The sequence below is a fragment of the Pan troglodytes genome, chromosome 15 (assembly GCF_028858775.2).
Source record: "Pan troglodytes isolate AG18354 chromosome 15, NHGRI_mPanTro3-v2.0_pri, whole genome shotgun sequence".
NCBI classification, from domain to species: domain Eukaryota; kingdom Metazoa; phylum Chordata; class Mammalia; order Primates; family Hominidae; genus Pan; species Pan troglodytes.
In genome coordinates, this window is record NC_072413.2 from 78,938,482 (window position 1) to 78,963,772 (window position 25,291).

The window sequence follows — 25,291 nt, forward strand, 5'->3', positions numbered from 1 at the left end:
TATCCTTCCCTTCACAGCTAAATGTTCATAAGGAGCTTTCTCATGTTGCTCTTCTGATTTTTTTACTCCCCATTCACCATTTAGCTTGGTGCAATCTGGCTTTTGCCCCCATTACTTAATTGAAAAAGGTCTTGCCAAAGTCATATTAACAACCTTTGTTGCAAAATCCAAAGGACATTTTAGATCCTTTCCTAAGTTGAATGCTCAGTAGCTTTTGTCACTGCTGACTGCTTCCCTTGGTTTTCTCCACATCATACTCCTTGATTGCCTGGTGCCTTACTTCAGGTCTTCTGAGCAGCACAGGAGGCAGGGCTGCTGTTGCATAATGGGGAGGATACCGAGCTGCTTAGGTGTGCCAACTGCACTCCTTGCAGCTTAACAGCAAATGCTTTTTTTTTTTTTTTTTTTTTGAGATGGAGTCTTGCTCTGTCACCCAGGCTGGAGTGCAGTGGCACAATCTCGGCTCACTGCAAGCTCCGCCTCCCGGGTTCACACCATTCTCCTGCCTCAGCCTCCCGAGTAGCTGGGACTACAGGCGCCCGCCACCACGCCCGGCTAATTTTTTGTATTTTTACTAGAGACGGGGTTTCACCATGTTAGCCAGGATGGTCTCAATCTCCTTACCTCGTGATCCGCCCGCCTTGGCCTCCCAAAGTGCTGGGATTACAGGCGTGAGCAAGTACATTCTTAAACGAAGCCCTCACTTCCACAACAGCCACAGCCCACCCCTTGCAAGATACAGATCTGGTTCTCCACATACCTTTGGGGAACAGGTTATCCAGGATTCCAGTGGGCCTGTCTTCCTGAGGAGAAGCTTGAAAGAGGTAACTTAGGGAGTAGTCTGACCCCTGTTGCAGCGGTTGGTCTGTCTGGGATCACAATTGGTACTTATCATTTCTCTTCCACTGTTCATTTTAAATTCCCCCTCAGCTTTCACCTCTGCTGGTCTTGATGACTTATCTGCTGATATGATCAAAGCCTTCATTTTTGAGGGCCTGAACCCATAGTTACCATACTTTTCTTAGGCTGGGGTTATTGCACTTGTTTGTCTATAGTCACAATTGAGCAAGTATGTCCAACTGGATCATCTGAGTTCCAAATATATTTCTCCCTGTCCTCATTGTGTAACAGCAGCCCTGCTTCTTCTTCCTGATCAGGGTCAGTTACTCCTAACAAGATATTGACTTCTCCTTCAGCCTGCTGGTCTCTGTATACAAGAAGTCCTGAATGCCCAAGTGGCAGTCATAGCCTGAGTTCTCCACAGAGCCTAGTATTATAGGAAGAGGAAACACAGACTCTTTCAGTGAATCATTGAATGTGATAAGTGGACTCTCTCCTGCTTCTGCCCAATGGTTCCCAGACCAATATATTCTTCCTAATTGGGATAACATCCATATAGAGGTTTGTGATGCAGTGTCTAGCCTGCATGATGATACCCCACCATGGCAGATGCCATGATGTAGGCAATTGCCTACTAATTGGCATTCCAGTTGTGCCTTTGGTAGGCTCTTGCATTGCTCTATAGAGCTACCTTTCTCTGGATTATGTGATATGTGATAAAACCAGAGGATCCCATGGTCACAGGCTCATTCGTCTCCTCCTCTGTGAAGTGTGTCTCTCATGGTCGGATGCTGTGTTATATGGAATTCTATGTCTGTGGATCACTTTCAAATCCTCCAGCTAGTAGTGCTGCCTGGGACTTTGAAGGTAAGAAAGGCAAACAGTTATCTAGAATAAATGTTTACTACCATGACAATAATTCACAGGTCCTTCCAGGAAGAAATGGCTCAATGTGTCATAAAGTGGCCATGTGATCCCTGGTGTACTGCTCAGGTTTGATCCCTGGTATACCACTTTCCACTAGACAAATTGCTGCTGAGTCTGCCTGACATTCTGACTTAATATATTCTACAGAGCTCAGCTCACAAGGGGCAGTTTAGAATGCGTAGTTACTGGCTTCCATGGTCAAATATTCAGTCTCAAACAGGGCTAAGTAGCACCCCAAGAGATGTTTTTCTGCACTGCAGATGGTGTGGCCTCACTCTAGAAATCCAGAATACTGTATTTTGATTCTTCTATGAAGGCTTGCCATAAACTCCACACCACACTACCTCTTTTTTCACTTTTCACTCTTCCAACACAATAGAGTCTATGAGATCATATGACCCAAGAGGCAGGGCTGCTTGTACCACAGCCTGGTGCTGCAAAGTCCTGCTCAGGCCCTATTCCAAGTTGCCAGACTTACATGTTAACTGATACATGGGCGAAGCAATCTTTCTACAGTATTCAATTCAATGAATAAATCACAGCTTATTTGTCCATTTTCTTAGATATAAACAAAAGTATAACTCTTAACTGTAAGTTCTGAGTTTAGTCTTCAGCTCTTTCTAATATCCCCTTGCACCAGATATAGGCCTTCTCATACAGTGTTCAATTGCTTGTCAGTTGCTATCAACTTTATCTCAGCATTAGCTGTCTATAGTAGCTTCAAACTTAACAAAAATCTAGCTAATTCCTTCATCCTTGTATTCATTGCTTTCCTTCATCTTCCTTGCTTCCTCCTCAACTACATCCCTCCAACACACACACACACACACACACACGCACGTGCACTTTTCTAAAGCATGAACATTGCACAGGCCAGGAAAGTTTTCTCACAGAACTTTCTTCCAAGCCATCATTGATTAAAGTTTTTAGTAATTGGGCTGCCACCCTGTGCCAGAGACTATCTGTGCCCCCTGTGCCACCCAGAATGGCATCCTCATCACCAGCTTGCAGGAAGTGATCTGCTCCCAAAACCTCATTTTACCTCCTGCTTTCTCAGACCAATTCCAGTACCAACTGTATCAGTTCAGTTATTCTGGGAAGCAGATGCTGAGACAGCGTTAGGAGTGCAAGTGGTTCATTGAAAGATAACATCTGTGAAAGATAAAGGGGGAGAGCCCCAGACTGTGCTACAGAGCTGACAAAATCTTGGTCAAACCAATGGGGAGCTCTACAGCAAAGACTGCCTGTTAGAGGGACCCACATTAGGCATAGAAGCCAGGCTCTAGCACCACTGCCATGCTCAGCCCTGGGCTGTGGGCTTCCCAGGAAGAGTAGAGCCTTGGTTAAAACACTGTGACCGTTCCTGCAGGTGCTGCAGATGGAGGCTGGCAGCTAACTGCCTCCTGACAGTTACACAGAAAGCTGTTTCCTGGAGGGAGATCTGAGTGGTGCATCTCTGTGGCTGCCATACCCATTTTCTTTTTCATCTTCTCTGTTTGCACATCTGCCTTTCTGTACCAGCTTCTCTTTCTTCCTCTACCTATCATTTAAATAATGCTGGATGGTTTTGAGGTTCTTATCTCATGCCACACTTCTCCAGCCTCGCCTACTCCCATTCATACATCTAATGAGATTCTAATGAATTTGAATTTCAGATCTGTAAGCCAGGTCTCTTTTCTGAGCACTAAACTTATTTCATCCAATTGCTCACTAAAATATCATACAGTGTCCTTATATTTAACATTTCCAAAGGTGACATTATTATCTTCTTGGCCAAAACTATCTGTATACCCATCTCAGTGAATGGATCCATCAGTTACCCGGATGCTCAAAACAGCATAGTCATCTGCAACAACATGGATGAACCTGGAGGATATCATGTTAAGTGAAATTGGCCAGACACAGAAAGACAAGTGGTGCATGATCTCATGCATACGTGGAGTCTAACAACATTGATCTCATAGAAGCATCATGCATATGTGGAGTCTAACATCATGCATATGTGGAGTCTAACATCATGCATATGTGGAGTCTAATGACATTGATCTCATAGAAGCAGAGAGTAGGATAGTGGTTACCAAAGGCTGTGCAGAGGGTAGGGGGAGGAAGAAATGAGGAGAGGTTGGTAAACAGGTATAAAGTTACAGTTAGGTAGGAGGAATAAATTCTGATGTTCTATTGCACAGTAGGGTGACTATGTTAACAATAGTGTATTGTATATTTCCAAATAGCTAGAAGAGATGATGTTGAATGTTCTCACCACAAAGAAATGATAAATGTTGGAGGTGATGGATTTGCAAATTACTCTGATTTGATCATTATACAATGTATACATGTATCAAAACAGCATACCGTATTCCAAAAATATGTGCTAATTAAAAATAAGAGAAAACTAAAAACATAAAATCAGTATTTAAAGACAAAGAAAAACAGACACATAGGATTATTCTTGATACTTTCTTCTCACTCATCCCTAATATCAAACCCATTATTAATTATTACTAGTCTAAATATATCTTGAATCTGTCTCCATTTCATTTGTTTTCATCTGAGTTCTCACCACTAACATTTTTTTCCACCTGAATGGAAATGGAGTTTCTTTTGTTCTTGCTAAACACAGCAGTCAGGGTGATCAGCCTGTACTGCGGATGGGGTCTCGGTCTCTTGAGTAAAATACGCTATTGGCTTCCATTGCTCTTCAGAAAATTTCAGACTCTTCACGTGGTTTATGAAGTCCCCGTGATCTGGCCCTGCTTGCTTCTCTTTGCAGGCAGATCTTTTACTAGTTTCCCTCCACTTCAGTCACTTCTATTATTTCAGCCACTTTGAACTATTTTTATATTCTAGAATTTTATTTCAGCCACTTCGAACTATTTTTACATCCTAGAATGTGTCATTCACTCTGCTGCTCTTATTGCTTGCACAAGCTATTCCTTTTTATGGGAACATTCTTTATTTCCACTCTTTTTTTCCTATAATTAACCCTTTTCCATCTTTAATGCATATGAAAGCACAAAAATAGCAATACAGATAACTATGTGCTACCATCAAAATTAACCAGAAGTTAACAATTGGCTTTAACTTAGCTTTCTCTTTTATTTTTTAAATAAATAAAATGTTACAGCAACAACTAAAGCTCTGCCACTATCCACTTTTTCCTTCTCTCCCCACGCAGGGATTAAGATAGAATTTTACTGTTTTTGTACCCTCTCTTGCTGTTAAGAAATCTGCCATCAGCTCAGTTATCTTTCTCTTGATGCTTTCATCTTTGACTTTTATTTGCTTTTAAGGTCTCTTTGTCTTTAATGTTTAACAGTTTTCCTGTAATATGTGTAGATATTGATGAATTTTTATTTACCCTGCTTTGAATTCATTGTTCTATTTTGAATGAGAAGTTCTTAGCCATTATCTCTTTAATATTGTCTGTCCTCATTTTCTCTATTCTTTTCTCATGTGAGTCCTATTAGATGTAAGTTGGATCATCCATCTTTCATTCTTGCCTTTTAACTTCTCTTTTGTGTTTTCTAATATGATATCTCTCTGTGCTACATTTTATCTGGTTTCTTAGCTTTACATACATTTCCAGGCCACTATTCTTCAGCTAACTACTCTTCTGTCTAATCCATTTCTGTTATATTTCGGTTGTCTGTTCTGCTTCATATATCTGTTCATTTTTGTGGTTTTGATCATGTCTTTTATGTCCTGAATTATTTTTTTAAAAAACTTATTTTATAATCACTTTGAAATCATTCTATTCTCTGTAATTCTTGGGGGTGTCAGTTTGAAAACTGTGAGATCTTAATGGCTCTTTCATGGTGAATTGTTACCTTTTTATTTTATAATTTAGGATTATAAATTCATTTATCATTGAGAAAATGGCTCAAGGGGAGTTCCACAATTGTTTCCAACAGCAACATCAGGGATTTCACTGCTCAGGGATATATTTTATGATACTATCTCAGCTTGGGAGGTGTCTCAGTCATCCAGTAGTTTAAATGCCAACCAAAACACACAAGTTTATGGGCAAGGGCATGGTTCCAGATTCTCAAGAATGTTTTTTTAAAAATAGAATATTGAGTTTGATGCAGTGGCGTCGGGAGCAGGACGCCTCTTTGCCATTCAGATCATGGGGAAAGCAGTGGGAATCCAAGTGAGGAGCAGCCAGAGGACAACAGAGGAGAGGAAGGGAGGCTGATGACCTGGGCCCTGGGCCTGTGAAGGCTGTGACTCTTCTCTAGCTAGAGGACTCTTCTTTTGTGGGAAGGATAGCATCTTCTGAGGACCCCTGCTATGTGAGCAGGCTGACATAGGTGGTGATGAGGTCTGTTCCTTTCTAGATTCCTGTGGAGATCTGTAGGTAGCTGTTCACTAGGAAGTTAACTAAGAAAGAGAACAAAAACCATTCATTTAGATCCAAGGTCCATCACCGCTGGTAGCTGTGGTGGCTTTGGATTGTCGGACGACCATCAGCTTCAGCAGGTCTGCACTAGGGAACAATCATTCTTCCCTAGCCCAAGCGTGCCTCTGCCCTCTGTATCATTGACAGAGGCTGCATGTTTGGCAAGAGAACATAGTGACTGCTGAACTGAAAGTTGACTCTAACTCTCGCTACCAAGTTTTTCCCTGACACAGTGAAAGAGTATTAAGACATCAACCTAGGATACGTTGAGAACCAAGGACAAGATGGACAGGGCCAAGTAACTGGGCTTCAACCATGACTGGGACCAAGAATAAGACAAGAGCCCAGGCCAAAGCAGAAAAGAGGCTGCTATACAAGCTAAAGCTGGAGAAGAGAGGGAGGCTACGGGTGTGGTTAGGCCTGTAGCCAATACCTGGGCCAAAGCAAAAGACAAGCCAGGGTCTCTGACAGATGCAGTGGCAGAGATGAAGGCAGTGACTAAGAACAAGGTAGGTGCTGAGACGAAGGAAGGAGCCCCTGTCAGAGCCTAAGGCTCTGGGCAAAGCCACTGGAGATTTCAGTCCCAAGGCTGGGAATGAGTCCATCAGCTCCACATATAAAAATGGGGCTGGTATTGATGCCTGGGTCTGGGCTGAGGAAGAGGCCACTATCAATTCCTGGTTCTGAAATGGAGAAGAGGCTGGTAATCATTCCGGTGCTAAGAATGATAAACCTGAAATTGGTGCCCAGGTCTGTGCTGAGGAGTTGGAGCCTGTGACTGGGGCCAGTTGCAAACCTAGGTCTGGGGCTGAGGAAGAGGAGGAAGAGAATGTCATTGGGAACTGGTTTTGGGAAGGAGATGATGCTAGTTTTGACCCTAATCCTAAATCTGCGAATAGGATAGTTAGATCTCAGCCTGTGGATGAAATTAATGAAAAAAAAAAATAGGCCCAAGGACTGGTCTGAGGTAACTATCTGGCCCAAAGCCCCTGCTGTAACTCCAGCAGTATTCGGATTAGATCCCAGGCATCTGAGGCAGGCCCTCCTTCATATATTGTTTTGGCCTCAGCTGAAGAAAATGCCTATTCTTTGCCTGTAGCAACAGCCTGCCCTTCTGGGAACACTAACTCAAGCTCACAGCCCATCCCTGAGTGTCCTTTTGGTTCCGACCCTTGAATCCAGACCATAGATGAGATTAGACGCCAAATCAGGATTAGGGAGGTAAATGGGATTAAGCCATTTGCTTGCCCTTGCAAAATGGAATGCTATGTGGACTCTGAGGAATTTGAACAACTTGCTAGCTTACTTAAGTCAACTACTGATCCTCTTGTTCATAAAAGAGCACAGATTGCAATGGGTATCCATAACGTTCACCCATTTGCCCAAGAGTTTATTAATGAAATGGTATAATGATGCTTATTGAAAGCTTGCTCAGTTTTCCTTCCCCGGAAATGAGAAAATTACTAATTTTCTTATGAGTAATTACTCTGAATCCTCCTTCTGGGGATGAAAGACAACGCAAAATTGAATTACATGTTACGCATATGTGTAAAGACACCATGTCATTTCCTTTGAACTCACCTGGACAGCAATCTGGATTAAAGATACTAGGGCAACTGACTACTGATTTTGTCCATCACTACATTGTTGCCAGTGACTTTTCAGAGCTTTTTCATTTGCCATCCTTGAGAAAGTAAAAAACCAGACATCTTGTTTTGAAAGTAATTTTAAATATATCTGAAAATCCAACTGCAGCCAGAGACATGATCAATATGAAGGCACTGGCAGCATCAAAACTCATCTTTAACCATAAAGAGGCAAAAGCCAGTCTTGTTAGTGGTGTGGCCATATTTATTAACGTAAAGGAGCATATCAGAAAGGTCTCAATTGTAGTTGTTGATCACTTGAGTTATAATACACTTATGGGCATTCTCAGGGACGTTAAAGGGATTATTGAAGCAATGTAAAATGAGCCAGAGATAGAACACTTTGAACCATCTCCAAACTCTAGCAGGCTGTACATTCCCAAAGAGCCTTGTATCATGTTTTGTTATTATGGTGTACAAGTTATACATTGCATCTTTAACACATAGTTACCTGTGACAAGCTCTAGGTTTGAGCTAAACTATTTTGGGGGTACCAGATGAATATCATATCACTGGCTGAAAATGTTTGTTGATTTTTATCTTGTTTAGATTGGCATATTTTTAACATTTTATTTAAGATAGCGAACCAGTTCACTGTAAGTGAGCTAACTTGTTCATTAGTATCGCCTTAGATCCATCTGTGGCTTAAAATGGCAAAAAAGAAAACATCCTTGAATTTGTAATCTAGTTATAGAAGTAAGGCATACACACACACAAAGATAACTAACAGTACCTAGAGAGAGAGTGAGTGTGTGTGTGTGTGTGAGTGTGCACGTGTATACCCATGACCAAATGTGCACTCCGTACATAAAGGAGGCAGGGGTTGCTATAGGCTGTTTAATGTAAGAGAAACTACTATTTTTCTCCTATTCCAGCTGTATCAGATACTCATTCCACAACACAGAAAGATCCAGAATTTCAGACAAAATGTATTATTTGTTCAATTTTAATTTTGCTTCTACATTTATAACTCTTAAATTGTCAGGCTGTTTCATTTATGTCAAAGTCATCTCACAAAAGAGGAGGTGGAAACATTTTGTGAGTGCCTATTCTATGTCAGACACTGAGTTGGCACCATATTTTGCAAGTTTATTTTTTTCCTGTACTCACAGTGATCCTGTAAACTAGGTACTCGTGTTTTTAAAAGAACTCATTAGTCTGGGTACCCTCCAGTGAGAATTAGAGAGGGTAAATACTTTTTCCTATATTCCCACAGCAGGCAGGTGGCATAGCTGTTTTATCTGACACCAGAACCCATCTCACCATACTCCTTTACAGTCCCCCTGAAGGACATTTTGAGGTGATGGCCTTCAAAGCTCAGAGACTGGTTTTAACGTTTAATTTTGCAATGGAGGATGTCCATGCCAGGTTACAATTCTTAACTTCCTCCACATGCATGTGTCCATTAGACATTTGGCTGCATCTGGCTGGAGGTCAGCTGAAAAGTCTGAGATGAATAGATGGATTTTATCTGGCAGTGTCAGAAAAATAGTAGGTGCCCCACACTTTGTTCAGTGAGTAAGATGGAGATTTGGAGTCATCAGCAAGGGGAACTTGTTAGATGTCCTTTGCATCTTTTTCTATCCATTTGTACTTTATCTTCCCCAAAGAGCTGAAATCATCCTGTACATTGTTTTATATCCTGAATTAAAAAGGTAATTGCTTTTGGCCGGGAGCGGTGGCTCAAGCCTGTAATCCTAGCACTTTGGGAAGCCGAGGCGGGTGGATCACGAGGTCAGGAGATCGAGACCATCCTGGCTAACATGGTGAAACCCCGTTTCTACTAAAAATACAAAAAATTAGCCGGGCGTGGTGGCGGGCGCCTGTAGTCCCAGCTACTCAGGAGGCTGAGGCAGGAGAATGGCGTGAACCCGGGAGGCGGAGCTTGCAGTGGGCGGAGATCGCGCCACTGCACTCCAGCCTGGGCGACAGAGCGAGACTACGTCTCAAAAAACAAACCAAAAAGAAAAAGGTAATTGCTTTTTTCCTCCTTGCAAAATCATGCCTTAATTTTTTTTATCATTTGTGATTTATTCTCCTATGTGTCCTATGAAAGGCCAAAGGGCTTTATCTTTTACTAGTAGGCAAGCCTGGGCATTTCTGCATTTGTACCGGCTAACACGACAGAATAAATGTAATCGGAGAAATTTAGATCCAGAATTGCAGCTTCAACAATACAAAACAGCAAAGCTACAAGAGGCTGCTGTGCCAATCTACAAGATAGTGATTCTTAGTCGTTGGTATGGACCAGAAAGCATGCCCAGGACGTTTAGGTTATGGCTGAATTCTCTAAGACCCATGGTGGGAATTATAATCCCTAGTCTGAGCTGAAACGGAAGTTTCTATGTGTGAAAATATGGGGTAATATGCTTTGAGGTTTTCTGACAGTTAAGAAACTAAAACAAGATCATACTGTAAATATGTATGGAACTTGCTTCCCCCCAGTTGTGTATTGTAAACATCTTTGCATGTCAATAAATATGCCTCTATAACAACAACAACAACAAAATAGAATAGATACAAGGGACATGCAAACTTTGGTCAGTGGGAAGATCTTTGCTGACTCACATTTTCATTAAGTGTATATAGCATTTTGACATTCCTCATTTTGTAGCAATATCTTAATTCCAACTCTTCCTGTCACATGTGCTGACATCTCTTCTTACCTAGTGTCAGCATTAAAATCCAAACTCTCAGCATCCTGAGGCTGGCGATTCCTTCCCCATGATCATCTTTCTACTTCTTGAGCATTCACAGAGCTTGTTAGTCTGTGTTCAGTTCTTTCATAATATCTGGGGAGTTCCTGGATTTCTAGAGAGTTCAGGTATTCGTTTGAAATAATTGTTATGTTTTATCTAACATTTATCAGTGGTCATAGTGGGAAGTTTTGGGGATTATGTAGACTTCCAGGAAGGCTTCATCTTTCAGTTCCTAGATTATTCATTGCCCAGATATTTATTGTCTTGGGGACTATATTGGGTATTGAAGAGAGTTGGTAAAAAATACAGATAGAGAGAGAGAGATAGAGATAGAGATAGATCCTACACTATTAACTTTACAATAAAATTAGACATCAGTTTCTCCAGGAGGCTTTCTCTAACTTTTCTCAAATCTCAAAATTAGCTATTATACGTAGCTAACTCACTGTATATTTCCTCATTCTGTCATTCTTTTTTTTTGTTTGTTTTTTGTTTGTTTGTTTTTTGAGACAGAGTTTCGCTCTTGTTGCCTAGGCTGGAGTGTAATGGCGCAGTCTCGGCTCACTGTAACCTCTCCCTCCTGGGTCCAGGCGATTCTCCTGTCTCAGCCTTCCAAGTAGCTGAGATTACAGGCGCCCATCACCACTTCCTGCTAATTTTTGTATTTTTAGTAGAGATGGGGTTTCATCCTGTTGGCCAGGCTGGTCTCAAACACTTGACCTCAGGTGATCTGCCCGCCTTGGCGTCCCAAAGTGCTGGGATTACAGGCGTGAGCCACTGCTCCCGGCCTCATTCTATCATTCTATCACACTATTTTAATTATATGTTAATTTGTCTGTATCATCTTCAAGATTATAACTTCTGAGAAAATGGTAAAGCATGTCCTTCTGATTAGTTATTCCACAGTGTCTTGCACAAAGTCCACCACATTGCAGAAAAAAGATTATTGCTGAACACAGTTGCTTCAGAAAGTACTTGAGAATTTTCAGTATCTTTTAAGAAAATTCAATTAGCCTGTTTTTCCCAACATTCGTGCACTATCGACCCTTCCTTTTTCTCAAGTTTGTTCTCCTCTGTATGTAAATTATCTCAAGCCTCCTGTATCCTTAAAAACAAAGAAAAAAAGGAAACAGTAATACCTTCCCTAGTTTCCTGGATCTAAGGATTGTATTCTGTATCTCCTTCTGTCAAATATTACACAGTTTACCATTCCTGCATTTATAAGCTCTTTTAAAAGCCAGCCAAAGCAATCCTGGTGCTTCCCAGATGCCAGTTCCACAGGAATATTGGTCCCCCATGAGGCAATTTGCTAAAGCACTCTGGCTCTTTCCTGATGTCTGCACTTATGACTCATGGCTGATTTGATTACTTCCCAGTGACTCCCTGAATCCTTTGCTTGTTTCTATACTTCAACGCTAGTTCAATTTTCTTACATTAATTATGTTTTAAGCATTAATTATGTTTTAGGCTTGATTCAAGTCTTATGCTGCATCCCACACTTTTTAAAAAATTAAAAAACAAAACCTTTTTATTGCATCCCATGCTTTTAATTGACAGCTCAATTCACCTGGGATTTCTCCATCAGGTCACGCAGCTCTGAAAGCTCTCTATTGCCCCCTTCTGGTAGCTGGCAGACTAGCTCCTCAATTAGCTTACATCGTCAATGCTAACCTTGTTGCTTGATGTTGCTATGCCTCAGATACTAGTATCTTCCTTTCTTTCCTATATTCTTCACTGCCGCTGTTTCTTCATCATCTATTTATTCCTCATTCCTTTCAGACTGACTTCTGCTGCCTCCAGCCTTCTACCAAAACTTGCCATCCCATTGATACAAGGCCCTCTCAAGTCTTCCGGATGATCTCTGTATATGAAAATATTGCCCTTCCCTTTCCTACTTGCCCCAACACTTTATTCTAAGAACTTGAAATTCTATTAGAAATTATCTACTCTAGGAGTCTTCAAATTTGACAACAGATTAAAATTGCCAGGACAACTTAAAAATACTGTTTCCTGGGCCCCCTTCCTGAAAATTCTCACCTTTTAGGTCTGAGGTAGAGGTCTCTTTTGACCTATTGTCAGCATTAAAATCCAAACTCCCATTTGAACTTTAATTTAAATGTATTTATTCAGTTAGGTAAATCATGCATTGGGTAAAAATTTAAACAATACTTAAATCCACCCTTCCTGTATAAGTGTTCTTACAAGCTATAGAGAAATACCTGAGACTGGGTAATTGATAAAGAAAAGAGGTGTATTTGGCACAGAGTTATGCAACCTGTACAGGAAGCATGATGCTGGCATCTACTTGGCTTCTGGGGAAGCCTCAGGAAACTTACAATTATGGCAGAAGGTGAAGGGGAAGTAGGCGTGGAGGAAGGGGGTGGGGAAGTGCCACACACTTTTAAATGACCAGATTTCATGAGAGCTCACTCACTGTCAAGAGAACAGCACGACAGGGGATATCTACTCACCACGATCTAATCACCTCCCACCAGGCCCCACCTCCAACATTGAGGATTACAATTTGACCTGAGATTTGGACAGGGACACAGATCCAAACCATATCACTTCCCCTTAGTTTCCTTACATTTCCTCTCCTAAGGCAATCCTTGTTAACAGTTTCTTAAGGATCCATGTAGGCACAAATTCCATATTCTAAAGACATGTCTCAACTGATTTGGATGCATTTGGTCCACTAAGCTTGAGGAGCCTCTGATTTAATTCACCCCTCTCATCTTCCTTGAAATCCTTTCATCCTTCAACATCCTTTATGCTGATTGTCGAACATCTCTGATAGTTTGATTCTGTCTTCTTGGTCCACACCTCCTACTTTTTCTGACTGTTTCATGTGGGCATTCCCCAAACTACTCCCCTTGATCTTCTTTTCTGTCTATATTTTCTTTCTTGACACATCTCTCCAGACCTATGAGTCACTCACAGAATATATTCATATCACTTGCGCCAACATCTCAAGCTAGCCACACACCAGTATTTTTTCTACCAGTTAGACATTTCTGTCTAGTTGTCTGGGAGCACCTCAAATTCAGCACCCAAAATGAACTCACCTTTCTGTTAACAAAACTACTTATGCTTCTCTTTTCCCCATTGTCCTTACTTCTGTTATCATTGACTCTTCCTCGGCCTCTTTTATGTTAATTGCACCTTGAAATGACCCACACTTCCTTTCCCTCCACTTCAGTTTCGTTTGTTACAGCATTTTTTACACTAGCTTCACTTGTGGTTACCACTTCCCTGCCCACTGCTCATAAGCCCCTTGAGGATTCTTCAGGGCAGCAACTATATTTTCTTTATTTCTATGTTCTCGGCACCTCACTCATTCTCTCATAGTAGGTGTTCCATAGATATGTTGGGTCAATGAATATCCGTTAAAGCTCAAATTTTTAACATGGCAGTCGACATCTTCCATTTCTGATTTACCAACCTTTTTAATTTAGATAACTTAATTTACACCTCGCCACAACCAAACTGAACTATTCACAGCTCTCCTGAATGCACATTGCAATCTTCCTTTTGCACTTCTTTGTTTATGCTTTTCTTTCTGCTTGAAATTCTCATCTGCTCCCTGCCTATCAAAATCCTACAAATCCCTCAAGTCTCAGATCAAATGCCTTATTCTTCCCAAAGGCTTCCCAAATCCTTAAGTCCTGGGTTCCCACAGCGTGTGGATTGCACTTTAGTCTCACTTCTATTCAACTAAATTTATAAAATCATCGGATTTTAGTTGTGAAAGACACTTTAGAGGTTCGGATTTTAGTTGTGGAAGACATTTTAGAGGTTACCTAAGACAACCCTGTATTTTACAGCTAAGGGAACTGAGACCCAGAAAGAGTAAATGTCTTGCTCAAGATTAAATATCAGCCAGCGACCAATGGAGCCAGACCTAGAACCCAACTCTCCTGAATTGTTTTCCAGAGCTATGCTGCCTATGCAATTGTTTTAGCTTCTCTTCCGGACCATTAGTGCCAAAAGTCAAGGATTAAATTTTATTCAGCTTTAATTCCTTATAATATCCAATATAGCACCTTTCATATAGTAGGTTCACAAAAGCTATACTGGATTGAAATGAACATTTAATGTACTGGTTAATAGATATTTTTAGCCAGAGTTCCCTGGAAAACAGAGTGTGAGGCAGAGATTACTTGCTGATGTGAGAGTAAGGAGAAAGAAAAGGCAGGAAAGGCTAAGGGACAATGCAGTGACTGCTGCTTCCCAGCGAACCTGGAAACCCAGCAAGGAATGTGGCAAGTGGTCTGTACATCCAAGCAAGGTATCTGTGGCCAGGCTGTATGGACCCATGCCTTGGGGCAGTTCATAATAAGCAACTTACTGTCCCCATATCGTCTCATATCTTTTTTCCCACCGATCAGAGTTACTCCCCTGCACTTCCAGTTCTGTCATCTGGCCCCTTTGATGGCTCTTTGGAAAGCCAGATTCCATGCCCTGCGGGAAGGTTCTTCGGTTGAGTCCAGAGTGGAAGAGGATGCAAATAAGATATGTCCAATAAAAAAAGCTTTGAACCTACACCTGTTACTTAACCCTGTTACTTGAGATTGTTCTTATTTTGGTTTTTGAAATCCATTGATGTTGGAAACACAAAACTGGTGATGGCTTTCTTTAAGAGACAGGCTGAAACAGAAATTTTTTTTTTTACACGGAGTTTCGCTCTTGTTGCCCAGGCTGGAGCACAATGGCACAGTCTTGGCTTACCGCAACCTCCGCCTCCTGGGTTCAAGCGATTCTCCTGCCTCAGCCTTCCCAGTAGCTGGGATTACAGGTGCCCACCACCACTCCTGGCTAATTTTTGTATTGTTAGTAGAGACGGGGTTTCACCATGTTGGCCAGGCTGGTCTCGAACTCCTGACCTCAGGTGATCCACCCACCTCGGCCTCCCAAAATGCTGAGATTACAGGCATGAGCCACTGCGCCTGGCTGAAACAGATAATTTTGAAATGTTTTGTGCAAGTTAACAGTGACATTCATGAAGAGAATGATAAAAGTACAGCTTGAATAAGTTCTGATTTTTCTCTCTTAAGAATTATGTGCAAATCCATACATGACTTTTAAAAATCATCAGATTTCAATGTTTTCTCATATGATGTTATGATTCTACATTAAAAGAACTATAAACTCTTCTAATTAAATTACTCAAGATAGTGCAAAAGAATCCATGACTCTTTGTCCTCAGATATAACTCATACCCTAAATGCAAGTTGTTCACCAGTGCACATGACAAAAAACACCTAAGTAGGGGGAAGAATTCTTTCTTTCAGACAAGTGGTTTTACCTACTTTAAAAAAAGCCTTGAAAACTTGGACACCCTTCAAGAGCCTCTGAATATTTTTCTTCAGCAGAAATTCCAGCCCAGATGTTCAATAACTCAGGTTTGTTTTAAAAGAGGAAATAGAGAGACAAATTTTTGTAAAGGGCAAAATTTGAAAGCAATTAATGGTGACATGTCCAAGAATTTTGCTTCATTTTATTATTAACGCAACCATTCTTTCCAAATTTTATTGTCAGATATTGGAGAAGAGAGGGGAAAAAAGTCTGGGAATTGGAGATAAAATTCAACATTAAAGGAGATATTTTAAATCCCAGTCAAGAGGAAAGGAAGAGTTGATGGCTAAGCTGACTGCCAAAAGACATTGTAAAGTTACCAGATAACAACAAGTGATAATAGAAGGGCCTAGGGAAGTTCTGCTCATAGACTTCAAACTTGGAAAGGTGTCCTGCAGACCAAAACCTGCTGACCTAGCAGTGGCAAAGTTGCCTTAAATGAATTCACACCGACAAGCCTGGAGGGATTGTCTCTTCATGCTAAAGTGATTTGGTCATACATATCTGAGGGCACTAGGTGAAATTTCTGGAGAATCTTGGAAAATAAGTGTGGGACCAGAAAGATAGAATCACTTTGTTCTGGTTTACTTTAAAAGGATAAAAGGTGCTTTTCATTTGCTGGATCACTTAAATGCTCTAAGCCTCTGGTTCTCCTATAAACTGGGGACTATTTACTAGCCCCATTTATTTACCAGAATTGTTTTGATAATTTAAAAAAAAAGATATGCAAGCTAATCATAAATTCTAAATCAATATAAAAATGGGCTGGGCGTGGTGGCTCACGCCTGTAATCCCAGCACTTTGGGAGGCCGAGGCGGGCAGATCACGAGGTCAAGAGATCAAAACCATCCTGGCCAACATGGTGAAACCCTGTCTCTACTAAAAATACAAAAATTAGCTGGGCATGGTGGCACATGCCAGTAGTCCTAGCTACTTGGGAGGCTGAGTCAGGAGAATCCCTTGAACCCACGAGGCAGAGGTTGCAGTGAGACGAGATCATGCCACTGCACAGAGAGACTGGCGACAGAGAGACTCTATCTCAAAAAAAAAAAAAAAAAAAGATAGTGAATGACTATTTAAGTCCCTTCTTCTTTCCATTTTCATTGCACTTTACACATACTACTGTTGTAGATCTTACTGTGTTGCATGATGGAGAGGTTTATGTCCAGTTTCCCAACTGGAATGTGAGATACTCAAGAGGACAGACGTCAACTTATTTTTCATATGACCCCCCCAAACCCAAAACAAGGATTAGCATTTAATGAGTGCTTAACAAATGCTTGCTGAATGCAGCAAGATTAAAAAATAATCTCAGCAGACTGTGCTGCAAAACAGAATTGCAAGATGATACCTAAGATAAATATAAACCCTACATTTGACTCTAAATAATAAATTGCACAATTATTGGATTGTAAAGTCCTAGTCCAGAGGTCATGGTAAAAACATCTGGGAGCTGCAGTTAACTATAAAAACAGACAAGAGACCGATGAAGCTTCTAAAAATATTAACTTATTAATACTAGCATAGAATCATGGGAAATGATGGGAACCAAGAGAAATGATAGTCTCACTGCGTTCCTTGTGGGTCAAATTACATTTTAAGAGGAATTGATAAACTAGAGTAAATTCAGGTGACTCCATCTAATAGGATAGACAGTACCCCATGCTATACCAAAACGAGTTAAAAGAGCTCAAGTAGGGCTCTGGGGAAGAGAAAAATAAAATACAGATTTGAGCTGTCTTCAGTTATTTGAAGGAGATCCAGTGTTGTCCCAGTAGGCAAAACTTAGACCAAAAAAATTTTACTCCCAAATTTGATTATCACATATCAGATTTGGATTCAGTAAGAAGAACTATTCTAAAGATCACAGCTGTTCAACAATGGAATGGACTCCTCTGGACGGTAGAGAGATTGTGTCACACAATACCTGGGGCTTAGACATTTCTTGTAATCCTGTCTGTACTTAGCATAGCTCTGGACACACAATCCATAGTCACTAAATATTTTTCACAGATTGATACTAGGGAAAATAATAATATTTAACTATGGGTATATGCCTACTCTGCCCAGTAATGTTTAGTATTGAACCAGAGGTCTAGATTAGTGATCTCCAGATTTAATTCATTATATACTCCTATCAGTAAAGTTTTTGAACAGGTACTCCTAATATATACATTTATTTATAAATTCTATACTATACTACTCTACTAATCGTCATATCAAATACATGTTTATAAAACAAAAATAATGTAAGGGCAAAAATATGAGATAAAGAAAAATAAATGTTAATGTGTTTTCTTTCTGCACACCAATGGATCATCATGGCCACCCCACTTTGCAGAGAACTGGTCTATAATTAAGGGACTTAACATCTGCCTAAATACCTGGATATTTTAGGCCCTTCTGAGTCTGAATGATCTACATATCAATCTTAATTTTTTCATTTCTCTTTTCCCATGTAGACAAAAACAGGATTAAAAAAAAGGTTAAGCGATGTTCTACCATTTCTATACAGTTGACCTTTGAGCAACACAAGTTTGAACTTCACAGGTCCACTTATATGAGGATTTTTTTTCAATAAAAGTAACACTGAGTATGCTGCCTCTTCTGCATCCCCTTGCACATCCTCCATCTCTTCCATCTCTGACACAGTGAGACAGCAAGACCAACCCCTCCTCTTCCTTTTCCTCCTTAGCCTACTCAACATGAAGATAACAAGGATGGGGACCTTTATGATGAGTCACTTCCACTTAATGAATAGTAAATATAGTTTCTCTTCCTTATGATTTTCTTAATAATGTTTTCTTTTTTTTCTAGCTTACTTTATTGTAAAAGTACAGTTTGCAATACATATGCAAAAAAAGTCTTCACTGACTGTTTATGTTATCAGTAAGGTCTCTAGTCAGCAGTAGGCTATTAGTAATCACTTTAAAAAGCCACTTATAGATTCAATGCTATTCCCATTAAACTACCTTTGACATTCTTCACAGAACTAGTGAAAAAAAAAACTATTTAAAAATTTATATGAAACCATAGAAGAGACCAAATAGCCAAGGCAATCCTAAGCAAAAAGAACAAAGCTGGAAGCATCACGCTACCCAACTTCAAACTATACTACAGGGTTACGGTAACCAAAACAGCCTGATACTTGTAAAAGAACGAACACATAGACCAATGGAACAGAATAAAGAACCTAGAAATAAGACCACACACATACAACTATTTGATCTTTGACAAACCAAGCAAAAGCAAGCAATGAAGAAAGGATTCCCTGTTCAATAAATGGTGCTGAGATATCTGGCTAGCCACATGCAGAAGATTGAAACTGAACCCTCTCCTTACACAATATACAAAAATTAACTCAAAATGGATTAAAGACTTAAATGTAAAACCCAAAACTATAAAAACCTTGGAAGACAACCTAGCAAGTACCATTCAGGACATAGGCACGGGCAAAGATTTCATGACAAACATGCCAAAAACAATTGCAACAAAAGCGAAAATTGACAAATAGAATCTAATTAAACTAATGTGCTTCAATTTACTTTGTTGAGAGTATAAAAAACACTATCAACAGAGTAAACAGGCAACCTACAGAATGGGAGAAAAAATTCGCAAACTATGCATCTGACAAAGGTCTAATATCCAGCATCTATAATGGACTTAAATTTACAAAGAAAAAATAAATAACCCCATTAAAAGGTGGGCAAAGGACATGAAGACATACATGTGGCCAAAAATCACATGAAAAAAAGTGCCACATCACTGATTATTGGAGAAATGCAAACCAAAACCACAATGAGGTACCATCTCATGGCAGTCAGAATGGCTATTAAAAGTTAAAAGAAATGCTTTTACCCTGTTGGGAGTATAAATTAATTCAGCCATTGTGGAAGACAACGTGGTGATTCCTCAAAGACCTAAAGACAGAAATACCATTCAACCCAGCAATCCCATTACTGGATATATACCCACAGGAATATAAATAATTCTATTATAAAGACACATGCGTATGTTTATTTCAGCACTATTCAGAATAGCAAAGACATGGAGTCAACCTAAATGTCCATCAGTGATAGACTGGATTAGGAAAATGTGGTACATATACACTATGGAATACTATGCAGCCATAAAAAAGAATGAGATCATGTTCTTCGCAGGGACATGGATGGAGCTGGAGGTCATTATCCTCAGCAAACCAACACAGGAACAGAAAATCAAATCCCATATATTCTCACTTATAAGTGGGAGTTAAATTATGAGAACACATGAATGCATAGAGTGAACAGTACACATTGGGGCATTTTAGAGGCTGGAGGATGGGAGGAGGGAGAGGATTAGGAAAAACAACTAATGGGTACTAGGCTTCATACCTGGGTGATGAAATAATCTGTACAACAAACTCCCATGACACAAGTTTACCTGTGTAACAAACCTGCACTTGTACCCCTGAACTTAAAATAAAAGTTAAAAAAAAAAAGAATAAAGGGTAGCAAACACACCTTCTTGCTACAAAAGAAAAAAACAGTAGGCTATTAGTAGTTAAGTTTTGGGGTAGTCAAAAGTTATGTGCAAATTTTTGATTATGCCATTGTCGACACTCCTAAACCCCTCCATTGTCAAGGGTGAACTGTATATGTTTTTGTAAGTCTTTTATGAAAATATTTTTAAATGTCAGTTTTTTGTTGACCCTGCATGATTGTGATAGAATTTTTCTACCTCGTGTCTCCAAAACAGATGTTGTTCCCTTATAATTATAATACATTTTACAAAATCGCAACTGCAGAGTGTTTTGTTGAAGTGATCATCTTAAATGAATGCATGGGCAGTAACCGGATCAATCATTCTTACTCCTGTCAAGCTTTCAATTACATTCCAGAGTCCCAACACAAACCTAGCAGCTTGTTGGAACATCTAGATGCCCTTTGCTTCTAGATCCTCCCTCTTTCCTCCCAGATTTGGATTACCTTTAAATGAGCTATTATCTGATATGATGCCACAGTTTCCATGATTCGTATTCATTTTTTTAAAACTTTCGTCTATGATCTAGTAAGTGACGATGACTGGTTTATTGCAAAATTTTCTGAATCACTTTGCTCTGTCAGATTAAGCTTTCAGCTAACCAGCAGAGGGAGCACAAAGAGACACACTGGTTTCATCTCAGTGTACAGGGAGTCTAGTTACTAAGTGGACGAAGAACTCCCGCACATTGAGATCTGGTCCTCAATGGCAAGAAGCACTGTTCGAGCAATCAGGAAAATCTGGGCTTTAAGCAGTGGCACCACTACGAATTTATTCTCTTGCCTAAGATTACTTGGAATTCCTATAGTAGTGGGGGAGGGGGGACTCTCTTTTGTACTAGTTCCTCCTTAAATTTTAAAGAAATTGAGCCCGTGGACTGAGGTGGGTGCGGATGGTGGGATGCAGAGGAAACAAAAATTTCTTCTCATCTAGCTTCCACTCCAAATCTGTTTCTCCCAGAGAAAATACAAGACTTAGGAGTGCTGTATGAAGTCTCTTGCTGCTCTATTCTCTAGGAAACCTAATATGAAATCATTAAGCTACTGAATGTCAGTTTCTTCAACAGTAAAGAAGATACATTATTATTGCTGTTATTATTACTACTACTACTACCACCACCACCACTACCACCATTGCTATTCATTTAGTGACTTCTGTTTTCTCTACTTAATCTCACTTATTCAGCATATCAGCCCTAAGAGGCAGATTTTATTGCTCCCATTTTACAGATGAGGAACTGGAGGCTTAAAGAGGTTGAAGAACTCAACCAATGTCAAGCAACTAGAAAGGAAACTTGAACAAGGTGTCTCTGATTCCAAAGCTCCATGCTTTTCATCTGTGTTGGTAATAAAAAGAATAATACCATATCACAGTTATATTGTACATTACAAAGCACTTTAACCTTTATCATCCCCACCTCAGGATAATTCTGTGAGCTAAACACGGACAAATAGTAACATTCACCCCTCCCTATCTCTCTTTACCTCTTTAGCTCCTATTTTTAAAAAACAAGCAATTAAGGGAACTAAAGCTTACAAAATGTAAAGGATTCTTCTAAGGTCACATAGATGAAAAATGGATTTGGGATTAAATGGGTTTTATTCCTGTAGTTGCCACATCACACTGCTTTGCCACATAGAGAGGAAGAGACCTAGCTTTGCCTCCAACTAGCTCTTTTACCCTAAAATGATCATTTCAACCCTGGAGTTCTTGCATATACAAAATAGATGGGAGTAACAATAATAATTAATACTTATGTTAACAACCTCACGGTATTCACAAAGATCAAATGAAATACGGAGATAGTTATGAAATAAGTAAATAATATACAGACAAGTATAGTTCTATTGTAAGATTATCCTGGGTGTTAGAAACTAGGTTATGTCTGACTTCTGGCAAAATTACAGGACAGGGCAGGTTAGTGTCTAATCTGCCTACTTCCCAATCCCCAGGTAGCTGTTGCCTGAAAAGGCATCGGAAGATACTTAAGAGATAGGAGATTGTTCATATTTACTTAATTTTTTGGATGAGACTGTTTGTCTGGACTGTCCCATGAGATGGTATTTACCTACTTGGGAAGCTCATTCTCCCATTTGGGACTTGGAAGCATTCTCATTGTACAACAGTGAGAGCTGGAATGCCATTACATCATTATGAACCACCCAGTGCCCATTTGATATAGTTAATAACAAGGATTAATGAAGTAATTTAAAAGGAAGAAATAGAATCCTTGCCCTGATCCAAGACAAAGGGACAAAAAAAATTTCTTTCTGAAATTTGAGGGAAAAAATATTGGTTGCTTCTATTAAGAAACTGCCTGAGAAAAGTCACAGTGTGTGTGTTATGTGGGAAATAAGAGTATTGGGGCAGGCAATCATTCATATGTTAGATTTCTTTGTTCAGATCAATATTGTTTGAGTGCTAACACTGTGGTAGGTGCTGGAAATCGAATGCTGAACAGAACAGATAAGTTGCCCACACTTTCATGGAATTTGCATTTTAGACAGACAGCCAACAATGATCAAATAATTACATGTTTGGTGGGTGTTACAAAGGAGAAAAACAGACTTCCATTATGACCTCTTATGTAATCACACTGCAATATCTTGAAGTTATTACTTATAAAGATCAAGCAGAAGCTACTGCTGCATACTAGAGAACTTTAAATGATTTCCAACATCGAGAAACTTGAATTTCTTAAGGAGTAGTTATTATAAAAAGAAACTGGAATGGCTAATCTTGGCTGTCTCTCTGAAGCCAATATAAAGAAAATGAGTGATACCCAACATTATCTTGACCTCACTGACAACTAGATAGCCTAAGAAACAGTGTGTGCAATAGAGTAGAAGGAAGAATCAAAGGACATATTTTATAAGGATAATGAGTTCTGCTTTCTTTTCCTCTTCTGGGCTATAATAATTTTTGTCTCTTTTGTAATCATACCCTCTTGGAAAGCCACTGGCTTGGACTGATTTATGCCTACTACAGATTTTTCCTTCCAAAAGTACATCTCCATGACTAAGGAAATGGGCTGTCTCAGGTTGGCTGGTTCCATCAAGAACACTTAAAACTTGATTGCACTATTGTAAAACCAACTGGGGTCTTAGCATCAACTTGCATTTTCTCATTGGCATCCAATTTTGAGGATATCATATTGCTTGGAGAAGAAAGAGGCAGTAGTTATTATAATTTCCATGGACTTACAGAGTTTTAGAGACTTGAATATCGTGTACTTTAACCTCACACCCAGTGTAAGAATCTCCTATACCTGATTCATGATATTCATCTTTTGAATACATAGGGTAAAAAGAGCTTACTCTCTCATTTTTGAAGAATTCTGTTATTCTTTTTTATATTGGAGAAACTCTACCACCATTAGTCTTAGATATGTTCACCAGAGCCATCATGGACCAAATCAGAAGTAATCATTTCTACTTAAAGACTTTCCTCCTCTTCACCACTAACAAGTCTTTTCTCTTCTAGGCTAAACATTCCAGGTTTTTCCTCCATTCTGTATACCACATGATCCTCCAAATTGCTCCCATTTTGGATGATGGAGCTTGAGGAGGTGGAAGATCAAAATGTTAGTGTGTGTTATCTAACATATTTGCTCTTTCTCTCAGTTTTGTAACATTAGCAGGTTTGATCAATATTTCACCTGTGCTGCAATTCACATTGATAATTAAACTATACAGGGTTGCTTTAATTATAAAGCTAAAAGTGGATTTTTTTCCATTAACATTGCCAGATAGGATGATTTGCCAACTCGTTCTCTGGGTCTAGAAAATACCCAATGAAGTCATATTGACTCTAAAATCAAGCTCTGGATGTGAAGATGCTGCCATGCTGTTGAGTCAAAAGAATATATTATTTTTGATTTCTGTTAGACCAGTAATTTTAGTAACTTTGGCAAAAGGAATATAAAAACAAGCAATCTCCAATTTATAGGGCTGCACTGTAGAAGTCATTTGTTTGGAATGTATTTCACATGAGTATTAAATTTTTGGGGAAGACTACCAAATTTTTTTTCTTTTTTTTTTTTTTTTTTTTTTTGAGACAGACTCTTGCTCTATCACCCAGGCTGGAGTGCAGTGGCATGATCTTGGCTCACTGCAACTTCCACCTCCCGGGTTCAAGCGATTCTCCAGCCTCAGACTCCCGAGTAGCTGGGACTACAGGCGCATGCCACCACACCTGGCTAATTTTTTGTATTTTAGTAGAGACAGGGTTTCACCATGTTGCCCAGGCTGGTCTCGAACTCCTGAGCTCAGGCAATCCGCCCGCCTTGGCCTCTCAAAGTGCTGGGATTACAGGCGTGAGCCATCGCCCCTGGCCAAAATTTTTAACTCCTAAGACAACTGACATTGTAATACCACCCCAGAAATCAGTTGCAAACCAGAATGTCATTTCAGGTTCTTTAACTTAACATGTACCATAAGCACCACTAGAAATATTTAGACATCTAGCACGATGTTTAACAATGTTTTTCTGGATTCGGATGACCAGGATCACTGCTGGGAACACCAGGAATATTTTCATGCTTTTATTCTCCTATCCAATTGAGTTAAGGATCCCCGGCCCCACATCTGCTGAATAAAGAAAACTGGGATCCTTGTGGCCTGAATCTGGTGGTGGCTGGGAAGGTTAAGATGCAGTGATAGATGCTACAGAGCTTCTGGAAGAAAGCCTGCCTACCACTGGGGTATACTCCTCAGTCTTCATGGGTCGCAGTCAGACTCCCATTCTCTCTTTCCCTCCACATCAGCCTGATTCATAGCCTCTTCGTACTCATTCTCTCTCTCTCCTCCTACTCTCTCTTCCTCAGGGGTCATGACAAAATCTTCCAGTTTTGTTTCACTTATCCCTTAAGCACTCTCCAATGCTTTAACAGTTTTCTAAGGTTT

The 25,291-nt window shown here is 39.9% G+C and overlaps 1 protein-coding gene and 1 pseudogene across 4 annotated transcripts in view; both read left to right on the forward strand.

Moving 5' to 3' along the window:
• The window catches only part of TSHR (thyroid stimulating hormone receptor), a 189,741-nt gene that overhangs the window by 20,470 nt on the left and 143,980 nt on the right, over window positions 1–25,291 (forward strand). The gene's annotated exons all lie outside the window — the stretch shown is intronic.
• LOC107968220 (G protein-coupled receptor associated sorting protein 3-like) lies at window positions 596–24,398 on the forward strand (annotated as a pseudogene).